A 16,524-nucleotide genomic window follows, 5' to 3' on the forward strand; every position below is an offset into this window, starting at 1 on the left:
CGCCTGCTAGGGTCTCCCATTGGGTGTCCGCAACAGCCAATCCTGGAGTCTCTAACTGCCGTGCATCCAATCCAGACTTCCAGTTGGCCGCCTCGCTGCCACCCCGGGCTTCTATTGGCCGCCTACCAGCCAATCCGGAGGGGCGTTCATGCCGAGCAGCCAATGAGCTCAGAGGGCATGTTCTCTCCTGGTTCTCCCGCCCAATTGGTTGCCAGGTAAAGATCAGCGTCTATTAATTGTCCTCCAATCACTAACTAACATAAACCTTAACCATTAACTAGCATTCACTGTTAACCAGCACGTGGACGTGAATTAAAACAAACATGAAGAAGCTCAGCAGGTTTGGCAGCATGTGTAGAGAGAGAAAGCAGGGATTCAACAAGAGATGACGAGGTGTGGGGCTGGATGGACACAGCAGGACAAGTGGCATCTCAGGAGCACAAAAGCTGACGTTTCGGGCCTAGACCCTTCATCACTAGGCCCTCACCCCATCCCCCTCTCTCCCTATTTATTCCAGTTCCCTCCCCCCATCCCCCTCTCTCTGATGAAGGGTCTAGGCCCGAAACGTCAGCTTTTGTGCTCCTGAGATGCTGCTGGGCCTGCTGTGTTCATCCAGCCTCACACTTTGTTATCTCGGATTCTCCAGCATCTGCAGTTCCCATTATCTCTGATAAGTGGCATCTTGGGAGCACAAAAGCTGACATTTCGGGCCTAGACCCTTCCCCATCCCCCTTTCCTGATGAAGGGTCTCAGCCCGAAACGTCAGCTTTCCTGCTCCCAAGATGCCACTTGTCCTGCTGTGTCCATCCAACCCCACACCTCGTTGTATCAGAGATTCAACATGACCCTCCTTCAAAAGTCCATGGAAAGGTTTATATCTATTCTGGAGGGGAAGGTGTAGAAGATAGCCAGAGTCCAGATAGAGGGAAAACAGCATGGGACAGATAAACCCGAAAGAACTGCGGATGCTGTTAATCAGGAACAAAAACAGAAGTTGCTGGAGAAGCTCAGCAGGTCTGACAGCATCTGTGAAGGGAAAATCAGAGTTAACGTTTCAGGTCCGATGACCCTTCCTCAGAACTGGGTGTGAGGACCTGAAATGTTAACTCTTGTTTTCTTGCTTCACAGATGCTGCCAGACCTGCTGAGCTTTTCCGGCAACTTTGTGACAGCAATGGGCAATGATGAGCCCGTGAGATGGGGCCCAATGGTGGGTGAAAATAGGCTCATAGAATCCCTGCAGTGTGGAAGCAGGCCATTTGGCCCATTGAGTCCACACTGACTCCATGAAGATCACCTCACCCAAATGCATCCCCGATTCTTTTCCTGGAGTCTTGGATTTTCCATGGCTAATCCACTAGCCTGCAAGCCCTGGACTCTACATGCAATTTAGCATGGACAATCATTTAACCTGCACATTTTGGACTGTGCGAAGAAACCAGAGCATCGAAAGGAAAGAAAAGGGGAGAATGTGCAAACTATACACATGTGCAGTCGTCTTCTGATTGTAGAATTGAACCCAAGTTGCTGGCACTGTGAAGCAGAAGTGCTAACCACTTTGCCTCCCAGGACTGTCTGAGGTGAACGTAGCCGATATGATGACAAGGCCTGCTGTGTGAGCGTGAGGGAACAACATGGGAGAGGTTGCTCAGGTGCTGAAATTATTCAATTCAATATTATGCCCTGAAGGCAGCAGGGTCCCTAAGAGGATAATGGTGGCGAATGATCCTTTGGAAGTGGATGCTAGTTGAGTGGAAAGTGAGGACCAAGATGACACAATTGACATTGTGGAGGGAAGAGAAGAGAAGAGAAGAGATGAGAGCCGAAATGTGAAATATGGGTCAGACACAGCTGAGGACCCTGTCAACTATGATGGTGGGGAATTCTCAGCTGAGGAAAAAGGTGTACATTTCTGAGGCCCTGTTATAGAAAGTGGTATCATTAGAATAGAGGCAATGAAGATAGAGAAACTGGGAGAATGAGTTGGAGTCTTTACAGGATATGGGGTGTGAGGATGTAAAGTCTAGGCACCTGTGGGAATCGATGGGATTGTAATAGATATAAGTGGCCAGCTGATTGCCAGAGATGGAATCAGACAAGTTGAGGAAGAGAACGAAGGAGTCAGAGATTGTCAGATTGGACAAGGAACATTCCATGTACCCCACAAAGGGAAAGGCATAAGTGGAACCCATGCAGGTCCCATAGCCTTTGATCTGAAGAAAGTGAGAGAAGTTAAAGGAGAAGTTGTTCAGAATGAAGAAGAGCTTGGTCAGGTAGAGGAGGGCGGTGGTGAATGGGGACAGCTCAGGCCTTTTTTCCAGCAGGGACCATCCTGATGGAGAATGGAAATGTAAGGGGATTACACGTCCATAGTGAAGCTGAGGTGACCGGAGCCTGTAAACTGGAAATTCTGAAACTGATGTAAAGTGTCAGAAGAATTGTGGATGTAAGGGAAAGGGACTGGACAAGGGGAAAAAAAAAACGAGTCCTGGTAGGAAGAGATGACTTCTGTGGGACAAGAGCAAGCAGAGACAATGGGCAGACGTGTTTATTGATTTTGGGAAGGAGATAGAAGCCAGGTGTGAGGGATCGCACACCCTCTGGGTGATCTGGGAGGCTGTCAGCTGAAGATCCTTTCACTTAAGAGCTAATCTAATTTATTTTTATGTTTAGCATCTGCATGTGAATGAAAATCTTGTTTTTACCTCTCACCAGCAGCACAGCACACCCTCAGTATTGTGTTGAATTTGTCAACCTGAATTCAGAACCCTGTTTTGAGATACTCCTTCATTACCGCAATGATATCCCATTCAGTAACAGACCAGTCAGTGCCAGTCCTTTAGCCTATAGTTTTGGGCTGAAAATACTGTCACCAGATATAACCCAAGTTTTCACACTGTTGAATGTGGTTCACAGACCATTTCAAAACAGTAGGGATAAACTGATTCTCCTCTTGCTCGTTGCCAGCAGGACACATTAAAGATCCCTGAGACTGCTTTCCATAATTAGGACACTGTGCTCCCATGTCATACAAATTAAAAGCAGCTCTACCACAGCAAAGTATTAATTTTGATGAACAATCCCTGGGAGTGCAGGTTGCTGAATGAATAATAAAGTCCTCTTTGCTGACTTTGATTTGGTTTGATTTATTGTTGTCATATGTAACTAAGTACAGTGAAAGTACATTGTTTTGTGAACAATAAAGGCAGATCATAGCCAACAAAGACGCACAGATCATAGGGTGCTTAGACAGAGCGAGACACGCAAGGTCACAGCTGCACAGGAGGTACACGAAGCCAGATCAACAATAGATTTGAAATTATAGAGGTCCATTCAGCAGGCTAATAACAGTGGGGAAGAAGCTGTTCTTTAATCTGTTGGTGCGTATGTACAAATGGAGGACAGCAAATCGACAGGAGTTAAAGAATAATTTTCACAGATCCTGAAATCACAGTGAGGGGCTAAGGTGCTCCCGACATATGGGCCAGTATGCTCTGTTTGTTGATTTATGATCTGATAATTTCTCTGAATGAACATTAATAGATGGGTATGTGAAATGGGTAGGACAACCCAGGGGGAACGAATTCTCCACTCAGGATGTCTCAGGAGGGCTCATTTTGATGACAAATGGATGATTGAAAGGTTTAGAAACTGGGTAGAGGACAGCAAAACTAGCTTATGGTGCACAAATTTAAAGTTGTGTAAACAATGTAGCAGGATTGGAAGGATGAATGGTGTCCCGAATAGTCAGTGGAATGTTATTGTTATGTACAGCTTCCTACTGAGTTAAAGGGTGGTGTTAGGCAGTCTGCCTGTATAAAATAAGTACAGAAACAAGAATGATCAATGGTTTCAAGTTGGATGGGCACTTGGAAAAAATTGATGTAGAGTACTTTGGGGATAAAGTGAGCAAATGAAATTGTCGCAATTGCTGAGTCCTGACATGCATTCAGTGGGCGTAATGACTTCTCTATGTGCACTTTGAATATAACTAGCATCAGCTATCAGGATAATGCAGAGGGGAAGAGACAACATAGACAGGCCCTTTCTGGCTAGTCTATCCACAAAGAATTCCTCTGAATGTGATAGCAGATACAATTTGCCAACAATTCCGTGTCTTGCCTCATCTCTGTCTCAAATCATCGCAATATCTACTTAACAACAAAGCAAAAAGTAAAGCTGTGAAATAATTCAGCAGGGGGTGGGCATCAAAATTGTAGTTCGACTATAGAAAAGGTTGAGAGTAGGGTGGTCCGAAATAAAGTTTCAGGGAAGCAAGATGGCACTGGCAAGCAAGACGTTGGTGTGAAGTGTGTCTACTTCAATGCCACAAGCGTCCAGAATAAGGTGGGAGAACTTGCAGCATGGGTTGGTACCTGGGACTTCGACATTGTGGCCATTTCAGAGACATGGATAGAGCAGGGACAGGAATGGTTGCTGTAGGTTCCAGGATTTAGATGTTTCAGTAAGAACAGAGAAGATGGTAAAAGGGGCGGAGGTGTGGCATTGTTGGTCAAGGACAGTATTACAGTTGCAGAAAGGATGTTTGAGGACTCGTCAACTGAGGTAGTATGGGCTGAGGTTAGAAACAGGAAAGGAGAGGTCACCCTGTTGGGAGTTTTCTATAGGCCTCCGAATAGTTCTAGAGATGTAGAGGAAAGGATAGCAAAAATGATTCTCGATAGGAGTGAGAGAGACAGGGTAGTTGCCATGGGGGACTTCAACTTTCCAAATATTGACTGGGAACACTATAGTTCGAGTACTATAGATGTGTCAGTTTTTGTCCAGTGTGTGCAGGAGGGCTTCCTGACACAGTATGTAGATAGGCCAATAAGGGGCAAAGCCACATTAGATTTGGTACTGGGTAATGAGCCTGGCCAGGTGTTAGATTTGGAAGTAGGTGAGCACTTTGGTGATAGCGATCACAATTCTGTTATGTTTACTTTAGTGATGGAAAGGGATAGGTGTATACCACTGGGCAAGAGTTACAGCTGGGGGAAAGGCAATTACGATGAGATTAGGCAAGATTTAGGGAGCATAGAATGGGGAAGGAAACTGCAGGGGATGGGCACATTAGAAATGTGGAGCTTATTCAAGGAAAAGCTCCTGTGTGTCCTAGATAAGTATGTACCTGTCAGGCAGGGAGGAAGCTGTAGAGTACGGGAGCCGTGGTTTACGAAGGAGGTGGAATCTCTGGTCAAGAGGAAGAAGAAGGCTTATGTTAGGATGAGATGTGAAGGCTCAATTAGGGCACTTGAGGGCTACAAGGTAGCCAGGAAAGACCTAAAGAGAGAGCTCAGAAGAGCCAGGAGGAGACATGAGAAGTTGTTGGCGGATAGGATCAGGGTAAACCCTAAGGCTTTCTATAGGTATTTAAGGAATAAAAGAATGACGAAAGTAAGATTAGGCCTAATCAAGGATAGTAGTGGTAAGTTGTGTGTGGAGTCAGATGAGATAGGGGAAGCGCTAAATGAATATTTTTCAACAGTATTCACTCTGAAAAATGACAATGTTGTCGAGGTGAATACTGAGATACAGACTACTAGACTAGGTGGGATTGAGGTTCACAAGGAAGAGGTATTAGAAATCCTTCAGAGGCTGAAGATAGATAAGTCCCCTGGGCCGGATGGGATTTATCCTCGGATCCTCTGGGAAGCCAGGGAAGAGATTGCCGAGCCTTTGACATTGATCTTTAACTCGTCATTGTCTACAGGAATAGTGCCAGATGACTAGAGGATAGCAAATGTGATTCCCCTGTTCAAGAAGGGGAGTAGAGACAACCCTGGTAATTACAGACCAGTGAACCTTACCTCAGTTGTTGGTAAAGTGTTGGAAAAGGTTATAAGAGATAGGATTTATAATCATCTAGAAAAGAATAAATTGATTAGGGATAGTCAGCATAGTTTTGTGAAGGGAAGGTCGTGCCTCACAAACCTTATTGAGTTCTTTGAGAAGGTGACCAAACAGGTAGATGAGAGTAAACCGGTTGATGTGGTGTATATGGATTTCAGCAAGGCGTTCGATAAGGTTCCCCACAGTAGGCTATTGTACAAAATGCGGAGGAATGGAATTGTGGGAGATATAGCAGTTTGGATCGGAAATTGGCTTGCTGAAAGAAGACAGAGGGTGGTAGTTGGTGGGAAATGTTCAAGCTGGAGACCAGTTACTAGTGGTGTACTGCAAGGGTTGGTGTTGGGTCCACTGCTGTTTGTCATTTTTATAAATGACCTGGATGAGGGCATAGAAGGATGGGTTAGTAAATTTGCAGACGACACTAAGATCGGTAGAGTTGTGGAGAGTGACGAAGGATGCTGTAGGTTGCAGAGAGACATAGATAAGCTGCAGAGCTGGGCTGAGAGGTGGCAAATGGAGTTTAATGCAGACAAGTATGAGGTGATGCACTTTGGTAGGAGTAACCAGAAGGCAAAGTACAGGGCTAATGTTAAGATTCTTAGTAGTGTAGATGAGCAGAGAGATCTCGGTGTCCATGTACACAGATCCTTGAAAGCTGCCACCCAGGTTGACAGGGCTGTTAAGAAGGCATACAGTGTTTTAGCTTTTATTAATAGAGGGATCGAGTTCCAGAACCAAGAGGTTATGCCGCAGCTTTACAAAACTCTGGTGCGGCCGCACTTGGAGTATTGTGCACAGTTCTGGTCACTGCAGGCTGAGGGACTTGAGGCTGTTTTCATTAGAGAGAAGAAGGTTGAGAGGTTACTTAATTGAAACATATAAAATAATCAGAGGGTTAGATAGGGTGGATAGGGAAAGCCTTTTTCCTAGGATGGTGACGGCGAGCATGAGGGGGCATAGCTTTAAATTGAGGGGTGAAAGATATAGGACAGATGTCAGAGGTAGTTTCTTTACTCAGAGAGTAGTAAGGGAATGGAACGCTTTGCCTGCAACGGTAGTAGATTCGCCAACTTTAGGTACATTTAAGTCGTCATTGGATAAGCATATGGACGTACATGGAATGGTGTAGGTTAGATGGGCTTGAGATCGGTATGACAGGTCGGCACAACATCGAGGGCCGAAGGGCCTGCACTGTGCTGTAATGTTCTAATTCCAAACCAAAGTTCAAAATTAATTCATTCCATATTGCACATGCATTGTTCATTCCTTTAGCATCCATCTTTGCGTTAACCAATGCCTCCAGCCTGATACCACATGTATAGAATCAAATTGGCTGAAGACTCTGTGACGCTAGTGACTTCAAGAGGAGGCCGAGATAAATGATCCACTTGGCACTTTGCTATGTTTTTAAAGAAGTAAGGGAGTGCGATGGTACTGCTCATTAAATCTTGACAGGTTCATTGCATTTGCCCTGTAGTCAAACCCTTAAAATAAAGCTGTGGGCCTCACTTGTGAACTGCAGCCAGAGTCTGCCATGTTACGCTGGTGTTCTACATTGCCTGTAATTAAACAGGATAACACAATATTAGGTTCACTGTTTAATATGATTCCACTACTTGATCATAATTAAGTTAACACATGAACTTCCCTGCACCATGTTTTGATCAAGGTTTAATTCAGGAGCTGAGTGGCCCTGGCAGAATCCAAACTGAGTGTCAGCGAGCAGATTATTGCTGAGCAGGTGCTATTGGGGAAAGTATTCAACAAACTCAGCAGAAGTGTCGGAATCAGGAGAGAATACCAGCGAGGAATAACAATATGTATTGAATATTGTCAAACATAAAAATCTAGGAATGGATGATATTTGATTTATTTATTTATTGTCATAAGTATCTTGTTAAAAAATACAGTGAAAAGTATTGTTGGCAAAGGAGTATGCCTTTCAATACATTGTGTCTGCTTCATTACTCGCTGTTAATTCTGGAATGAGACTCAGCTGGCTGGGTGTTTTTTATCCTACGTCAGATGCCAACAGTCCAATGTTTTGTGACGGTTTCTGCATCTGTACATGAAGCATGTCTCCAACTGAAGTGACAGGCTGTACCTGACCTGCTCTTGGATATAACAGTACGTTCCACTGTGTTTTACAGGGTATCAGAGGTCAGCCAGCAGAAACAGAAAAACTTGGAAATTGAGTGAAGAACTGTTGAAAAGGGAGATTGGAGTAAAGTTTGCAGTCAGACAGAGGAGTAGGCAAAAGGTCTTGGGGGAATGATGGTGGAGTGGGCAGGACCAATTTGGAGAATTAGAGGTAATCCCTTCCCTGGAGGAGACTTCACATTTTCATTTTATATTTCATATAACATAGGGACTATTTAGCATATTGTGTGTGTACTCAAAGAACTGTTCAATATCTATCTTCAGTCCTAAAGATGGTATATCGTTTGTCCATTCTGTAGATCTGTTACTGGCCTTTGCAGCAGCAGAATGCCTTGTCTGTCAATATGCTTGTTCCTTCTCTCAACTTGTTCAAACCTATCTGCTGTTCAAGGTTTCCATGTTGCACCTCCTCCTCCTATTTGCTGAGTAAGGGCGTGGGCAGTTACAAAGTTATTTCTGACATGAATCGCAGAATGACACAGATTTTTTAAAAAAGCAACTCAGACAGAGAGAGATTAACAGAGCATGAAGAACTCAGCAACTGAAGAGGAAGAGAGAGATTGACAAGAAGAAAGAAAAAGAATAAATATGTGAATAGAGGGAGAGAAGTTTGAGGTGGAGAGTTAAGACCTGTAAATATTCACAATGTTCGCCTGCAATGTGTGTTTGGTATTGCTGATCTGGTGCCAGGCTTTAAATTTTCCAGCAGTATCGAATGAAGAACCTCCTGCTGACAATGTGATAGCTCTCAGAAACGAGACACTGTTCACTGTTCCCACAAACAGACTTGTTGGGCATTCACCAGGAGCTAACTTCGACAGCAAGGGTAATGGAGCCGCTACAACTGGGCAAAGAATTGCTTCAGGTAAGGAACAACTGAGATGATTTCCAGTGGTTTTATTGTTCCATAAAAAAACACTGGGAGTGTTCGAGGTGCAGATCAGCACAGCCAGACGGTACAGCACGGGAATAGTTTAACAGGTGTACAGCAAACACTGCAGAAGTGGACAGAGCAGACAGAGCAAACACAGCTTCACAAGGGCACCTGGGATGGGCAGGAATTGTTGACTTAGCCAGTGACACACATGTCCTACGAGAGAATAAAAACAACCAGAGATTTTACAATTGATGAAAAGAAAAAAAATTGGTTCTTCACCTGAACACATGTGCACTCATAGAATCACAAACACAGAAGAGGCCCATCAGCCCATTGAGTCTGTACTGCCAGAAGTTATACTCTTACGGGGTGGCATGGTGGCTCAGTTGTTAGCTCTGCTGCCTCCTCCCTGTCAGGGACCAGGATGCAATTCCAGCCTTGGTCAACTGTGTGGAGTTGGCACATTCTCCTTGGTTTTCATTTGGATGCTCCAGTTACCTCCCACAGTTCAAAGATGTGCAGCTTAAGCGGATTGGCCAAGAGAAATGCAGGGTTTTGGTGTGGGTTTGGGTGAGATGCTGTTTGGAGTGTCAGTGCATATTGGATGGCCCAAAAGGCCTTCCACCCTGTAGAGCTTCTATGATTACCTACTCCAGGTGCGTTTTTCTGGTTGGTGATCAGTGGCTAGTGGCCTGCTGAGGGATTAGTGTTGGGACTGCGTTTGTTTATCGTTTACGAAGGTGATTTAGAGTTGGGGAGCAAATATAGTGTGTCAAAGTTCACAGATGACTCTAAAATGAATGGTAGAGCAAGGTTTGCAGAGGACACCGAAAGTCTGCAGAGGGATTTGGATAGGTTAAATGGGAGGGCAAGGGTCTGGCAGATGGAGTTGAGTGTTGGTAAATGTAAAGCATCCATTTTGGTAGAAATAACAGCAAAATGGGCTATTATTTAAATGGTGAAAAATTTGCAGCTGTGCTGAGGGATTGGTGCCTTTGTGTATGAATCACAACAAGTTGGTTTGTGGGTAATTAAGAAGGCAAATGGAGCACGGAGTTCAAAAACAGGGAGGTTATGGTGCAGCTGTATAGGGCGCTGGTGAGACCACACCAGGAGTACTGTGTACAGTTTTGGTCTCTTTACTTCAGAAGAGATGTACTGGCCCTGGAGGGGGTGCGGAGGAGGTTCGCTATGTTGATTCTGGCATTGAGAGGATTGGCTAATGAGGAAAGATTGAACAGACTGGGAATGTACTCATTGGAAGTTAGAAGAATGAGAAGGGATCTTATAGAAACATATAAAATAAAGAAAGGAATAGATAAGATAGAAGCAGGGAGGATGTTTCCACTGGCAGGTGAAACTGGAACTAGGGGGCATAGCCTCAAAACAAGGGGGAGCAGATTTAGGACTGAGTTGTGGAGGAACTTCTTCACCCAAAGGGTTGTGAATCTGTGGAATTCCCTGCCCGGGGAAGCGGTTGAAGCTACCTCGCTGAATGTTTTTAAGACATTGATAGATTTTTGAACAGTAAAGGAATTGAGGGATATGGAGAGCAGGAGGATAAGTGGAGCTGGAGTGCACGAAAAGATCAGCCAAGATCTTATTGAATGGTGGGGCAGGCTGGATGGGCCAGATGGCCTACTCCTGCTCCTGTTTCTTATGTAGACCCATTGCCTTCTCTAATGTAATGATTCTTCAAGTGCTCATTCAAATACTTTCTTAACAGGTTGTGAGATTTCCAGCCGCAACTACTCTCCCATGGGGTGCATTCCAGACCCACACCCCTACGTAAAACCGTTTTCCCTTGAATCCCCTCAAACCTCCTGCCTTTCACTTTAAAATTATGCCCCCCTGTTTTTGACCCTTCAGTTAAGGGGAACAGCTGCTTTCTATCCACCTTGCCTGTGCCCCTCATTGTTTATACACCTCTATCAGGTCCCTCATCAACCTTCTCTGCACTGAAGAAAACAACACAAGCCATTACAACTTCCCCTCATAGCTGAACATCCTGGTAAATCTCCTCTGCACCACATCCTTCCCACAGTGTGATGACCAGATTGGCACACAGTACTTCAGCCTTTGATTCAAGTCTTCAAATAGTAGTTCTCTTGTAAAACAGAGCATGTAGGAAGAGATAAATGGGGCATTTGCAAAAAGTAGTGCAAAAATCATGAATGACTTCAATCTTGATGCATGACTCAGATTGGCAATGGCAGCCTGAAAAAGCGGTCGTACTGTGTTTCTCGAGCAAATCAGATAACTGACTGAAAGGAGAAATACATGTTTCAAATTAATGTTTTAAATCTAAACAAGGCAGAGCCAGCTGAAATAAACTGGGAAGCCAGGTTTGAAAGGTAGAAGAGTATTGGTACCATGGCAGATTTTAAAGTAATTATTTAAGAGCACTCAGCAAAGATTTGTCCCAATGAGATCATTGTATATGATTGAAAGAAACATTCATGGGCCAGCGTTTATTGCCCATTCCTAGTTGCCCTTGAATAGATGGTGGTGAACTGTATTCTTGAACCGCTGCACTCCATTTGCCGCTAAATTATGGACATTATAACAGGGCACTGAGAAAATCATAAATGTGGCCATGAAGAGCCAATTTGTCTTTGTAAAAGGGTGATTTATTAGAGTTTTTGAGGAGGTAATATGCAAGCTGAATAAAGGTAGATGTGGTGTACTTCGATTTCCAAAATCTGTTTAATAAAATGTCACATCAAAGAGCTAATGGGGTGAGGGGTAATACATTCGCATGGATGAAGAATTGCTTAGCAGAGGGTAGAAAGAAATTGATCTTTTTTGCATTGGCAAGTTGTAGCTGGTGAGTGTCACAGGATTAGTGCTGGGGCCTCAATTGTTCACAATTTGTATCAGTAGGTAATTTATGACAGCTAGATTTGCTAATGAAACCAAAGATAGATAGGAAAGTAAGTGTTTATGAGGAGGTAGAGAGTTTGCAAAACATACATAGCTATAATGAGTGTAAATATAGAATAACTATAGAAGAAAATTGTCAGATGAAATGTAGAAACTAGGAACAGTTCGGGGCCATTGGACCTTTGAGCCTGCTCTGCCATTCAGTTGTTTCATGGCTGATTTTCTATCTCAATGCCAAATTCACTTTTTCTCCAAATACCACTCAATGCCTAAAATATCTAAAAACTTATCAATCTCTTTCTCAGATATACTCAGTGACACGGCTTCCACAAACTTTTGTGGTCAAGAATTCCACAAGTTGATGACTCTGAGTGAAGAAATGTTTTCTAAATGGCCTACGATATCCTGAGACTGTGACCCCTGTTCTAGATTCCCCAACCCCAGAAGACATCCTCCAACCTGTCCAGCCCTGTTAGAACTTTACGTGTTTCAATCAGATCCTCTTTCATTCTATTCAATCTTAGTGAAAACAGGGCCAGTTGAATCAACCTCTCCTCACAGAACAGTCCTGCCGTTACTGGTATCAGCCTGGTGAACATCCATTGCCCTCCGTCTATGGATGGTATGTCCACTTTTTGGTAGGGAAACCAAAACTGAATGCAATACTCCAGGTGTGGTCTGACCAAGACTCACTATAACAATGACATCCCTTCTTCTGAACTCAAATCCTCTCGCAATGAAGATCAATAAACCATTTACCTTCCTCATTGCTTGCTGCACCTGCCTGTTTCCTTTCACTGTCTGGTGTACAAGAACAAAGATCCCTGAAGAATAATGTGTGAAATGTGCACCTCTCCATTTGGCAGGCAGAATGGAAAAGAAGTTTAGTATTTGGAGCTAAATTTCTGAACTTTGAGGTACAGAAGGATTTGGCACCCTAGATGTGAAACATGATATGTTAGTATGCAGGTGCAGCAAGTGGTTAAGAAGGAAAATGATACATTGGTGTTTGTTGCAAGAGGAATGGAAAATAAAAATAGGGATGTTTTCCTGTGGCTGTATAGAGTGTTGATGAGACCACCTCAGGTTTCCAGCAATAAAAGTTCTTTGTTTTATTCTGGAATGTTGTTTACAGTTTTGGTCTCCTTGAATAAAAAAGGACAGTTTCAGAGAAGTTTCAATTTCAGTTTTGATTCATTTGTAGGTTGAGAAATGATCAAATAAGCAGATCTTAGAGAGGTTGTCCCTGTATTCATTGGAGTTTAGGTGAATGAGGTGATCTTGTGGAAACAAAATAAGATTCTGAGAGACTGGAATGGATGTTTGCCAGAGGATGTTTCCTCCTATGGAGGACATCAGGAATTCTCTCCTTCAGAAAGTGCAGGCTGTGAGGTCGAATTTTTTCAAAAATGAATTAGGTAGATTTTTGATAGACAAAGGGAGTCAGCAGTTATGTTTTTGGGGATTGGGTGGGGGTGGGCATGTGTTGCAAGTTGACCTGAGACCAGAACCAGGTCAACCATAACCTTATTGAACAGCAGATAAATAACCAGAAACGCAACAAAGACAGGCATTGCTCAGTGAGCCTTGCAGAGTCTTCCTCGCCAACTAGTGAGGTAACACCCTGAAATGATAGTTCTCACCCTTCCCCCAAGCAGGATGCATTTAGTGAACTACTGCATTCATTGCCTGTTTCTTTTGGGCTACATGGTGATCACCTATTCCCTGTCTCCCTACACGCTTTGAAAGTGCAGGGTGACCACATCTATCAACATGCTCTCCATGCACCTGTCAGCCTTGAGGATGTATCACAGTGACAACAGCTGCTGCTCAAGCTTTGAGGCGCGTGGCTCCACTGCTTACATGCCCTGCATAAACACCAAAAACTTCCTGGAGTCTTCACATTGCATTGCAATGACTTACACTCTCGAGAGTGCCAAAACCCTGCCATTCCTTAACTTTCTGTTAATAAGCTGAGCCAAGCAAAGCAATAATATTTTCCAAGATAATAAAATGTGAGGCTGGATGAACACAGCAGGCCAAGCAGCATCTCAGGAGCACAAAAGCTGACGTTTCGGGCCTAGCCCCTTCATCAGAGAGGGCTGGGCCTGCTGTGTTCATCCAGCCCCACACTTTGTTATCTTGGATTCTCCAGCATCTGCAGTTCCCATTATCACCAATAATATTTTCCCCTTGTTTTTCAAACAGATTCTCCGTTTCACCAGAAGAAGCTACTTGAACACCTGAAGAAATACCAGTTTGTGTTTCCCCATGTCTTTTCAGAGAAACAGAAAAGGAGTGGAGCCATCCTCCCTCAGGTAAATAATCTGACCGTGTTCTGTGGGCTGATAACATTGAGGTGACCTTCCCACTGCTCCACCTTATTTTGTGGCCACAATATATATTGTTTGTCTAACATTCTTTTCCTCTGCAAAGCTCTTGTGCATTTGGTTGCCTCACAAACAATTTCCCATCTTTCTTGGAAATCTATTTTTAACTTCTTCCAGTCAGTTTACTGTTCTTGTCACATGTACCAACATGGCTCTTATCATTGGTCCTTATTTAAACATGACAACAATAAACTTTCCCTTCTCATCTTTCACAACATGTGGATGGTCTTTGTTACATTCACCACCCCGTCTGTCCAATCCACCTTGGCTCCTTCCTACTTTCTATCTACCGTCTGCACCTTGGCTCCCTCCTACTTCCTATCTACAGTCTGCACCTTGGGAAGGAAGAATAAGGAGTTGATATTACAATCAGGTCAGCTGTGATATTAATGGATGATGAAGTTCATGTAGAAGTCAGGGTTTGGAAGGTGCCCTCTAAGGAACCCTGGCGAATTTCTGCAATGCATCTTGTAGATGATACACACGGCTGCTGTTGAATGTCGGTGGTGCAGAGAGAGAGAGAGAGAATGTTTTGTGCCAGCCAAGTGGGTTGCTTTGTCCTGGATGGAATCAAACTTCTTCAGGGTTGGTAGACTGATACTCATCCAGGCAGTTGGCAATCCATTGGCTCTCAAGGGGCAATGGTTAGATTCTTTCTTGTTGGCACTTGTGTAGCTCAAATGCGACTTGCTACTTGTCATCCATGTCTTGTTGCATTTGGACATGGTCTGCTTCAGTATCTGAGGAGCTGTGAATCAGAAAAGCCGAAAGTACTGCGGATGCTGTAAATCCGAAACAAAAACAGAAGTTGCTGGAAGAGCTCAGCAGGCCTGGCAGTTTCGGTGAAGAAAATATCAGAGTTAAGGTTTCGGGTCTGGTGACCCTTCCTCAGAACTGTTCCCCAGTTCTGAGGAAGGGTCACTGGACCCGAAACATTAACTTTGATTGTTTTCTTCACAGAAGCTGCCAGACCTGCTGAGCTTTTCCAGGAACTTTGTGAGTTGTGAATGGTGCTGACCATTGTGCATTATCAGTGAGTATGCCCACCTCTGACCTTATGGTGGAGGAAATATTAGTATGAGTTGTTGCTGTTGGCTCTATTTACTGGTGTGGCAATCCAGTTGACGACAGTGGGTTAACTAGGGGCAATTAGGGATGGGTAATAAATGATGGCCTTGCTAGTGATGCCTACAAACCACAAGCCAATAGCAGAGTCTTTTCATGTGAATAATTTGGGAAGCTTTGGTGAATAACACGCTCTAATAAGTATGCTTCTTTTGGCTCTGTGCAGGGAAGCTATCCAGAGCAGCTCAGCATCTCCGTGGACTTTGAGGGAGAGGACTTAACACTGGATCTCAGAAGGAATATGTGAGTAAAGCTCTATATCAGGAATATTGAAATCACTCTATCATTCAACACAATCATGGTTGATCCTGTACCTCAATACCGTACTCCCACTCTCTCCCAATAACATCTTTATTGTCTAGAAATCTATATTTCTTTCTTGAATATATTCATTGACCTCACCTCCTTTGGTAGAGAATTCCACAGATTCAGTACTGTTCAAAACCACCTACCCTGTACGCTGAGATCATGACCCATAATCATGAACGCAGCCCAGGGAAAAATTCTGACAGTCTGTCCAGCTTTGTCAGAATTTTAGACATTTCAATGAGATGTCCTTTCATTCTTCTAATTCTCATTCCTCTGTGAATACAAATCCAGGCAATGCAGTCTGTCCTCATTCAACATTCCCAATACTAGTTTAGTTAACTTTTGCTGCACTCCTGCAATGGCAAGACTATCTTAACTAGGGAGAACAAAACTGCACAGAGTGCTCCAGGTGTGATCTCGACAAGGCCGTATCCAGTCAGACTTCCTTGCTGTTGTACTCTATCCACTTTCAAGCAAGGTCAACAGACCATTTTCCTTCTTAACTGGTTGCTGCACCTGCATACTTGCTGTTATTGTCTGGTGTACAAGGGCATTCAGGGCCCTTTGTACATCATACATTCGCATTCTATCACTTGTTAAATAATATTCTGCCATTATGTTTTACCTATCAAAGTGGTTAAGTTCTCATTTATCCTTGTTATACGGTATCTGCCATGAATTTGTCCACTGACTCAACTTTCTGAAATTACCGTGATGCCTGTTTACAACCTTCTGTGTTCTCAACACACTTATGTCCATTGTTGTTTGTCACTTATATAAACGACTCAGATGAGAATTTTGAAGGAATGGTTCATAAGTTTGTTAATGACACCAAAATTGGTGGTTTAATGGACAGTAATGAAGACTATCTAGGATCATGAAGGGATCTTGATCAGTTGGGCCAATGGGCAGATGGAGTTTAATTTGG

General features: G+C 43.7%; 1 protein-coding gene across 1 annotated transcript in view; it reads left to right on the plus strand.

The window, feature by feature from the left end:
• Window positions 1-202: 202 nt before the first annotated feature.
• Window positions 203-16,524, plus strand: part of LOC125456083 (disintegrin and metalloproteinase domain-containing protein 12-like) — a 223,160-nt gene continuing 206,838 nt past the window's right edge. Inside the window, exons 1-4 of the mRNA XM_059650791.1 lie at window positions 203-215; window positions 8,722-8,877; window positions 13,981-14,090; window positions 15,454-15,530. The gene's annotated coding sequence lies outside the window, so the exon portion shown is untranslated. The remainder of the gene's footprint in view (window positions 216-8,721; window positions 8,878-13,980; window positions 14,091-15,453; window positions 15,531-16,524) is intronic.

This window comes from Stegostoma tigrinum, chromosome 1, assembly GCF_030684315.1.
Source record: "Stegostoma tigrinum isolate sSteTig4 chromosome 1, sSteTig4.hap1, whole genome shotgun sequence".
In the NCBI taxonomy this organism is placed as follows: domain Eukaryota; kingdom Metazoa; phylum Chordata; class Chondrichthyes; order Orectolobiformes; family Stegostomatidae; genus Stegostoma; species Stegostoma tigrinum.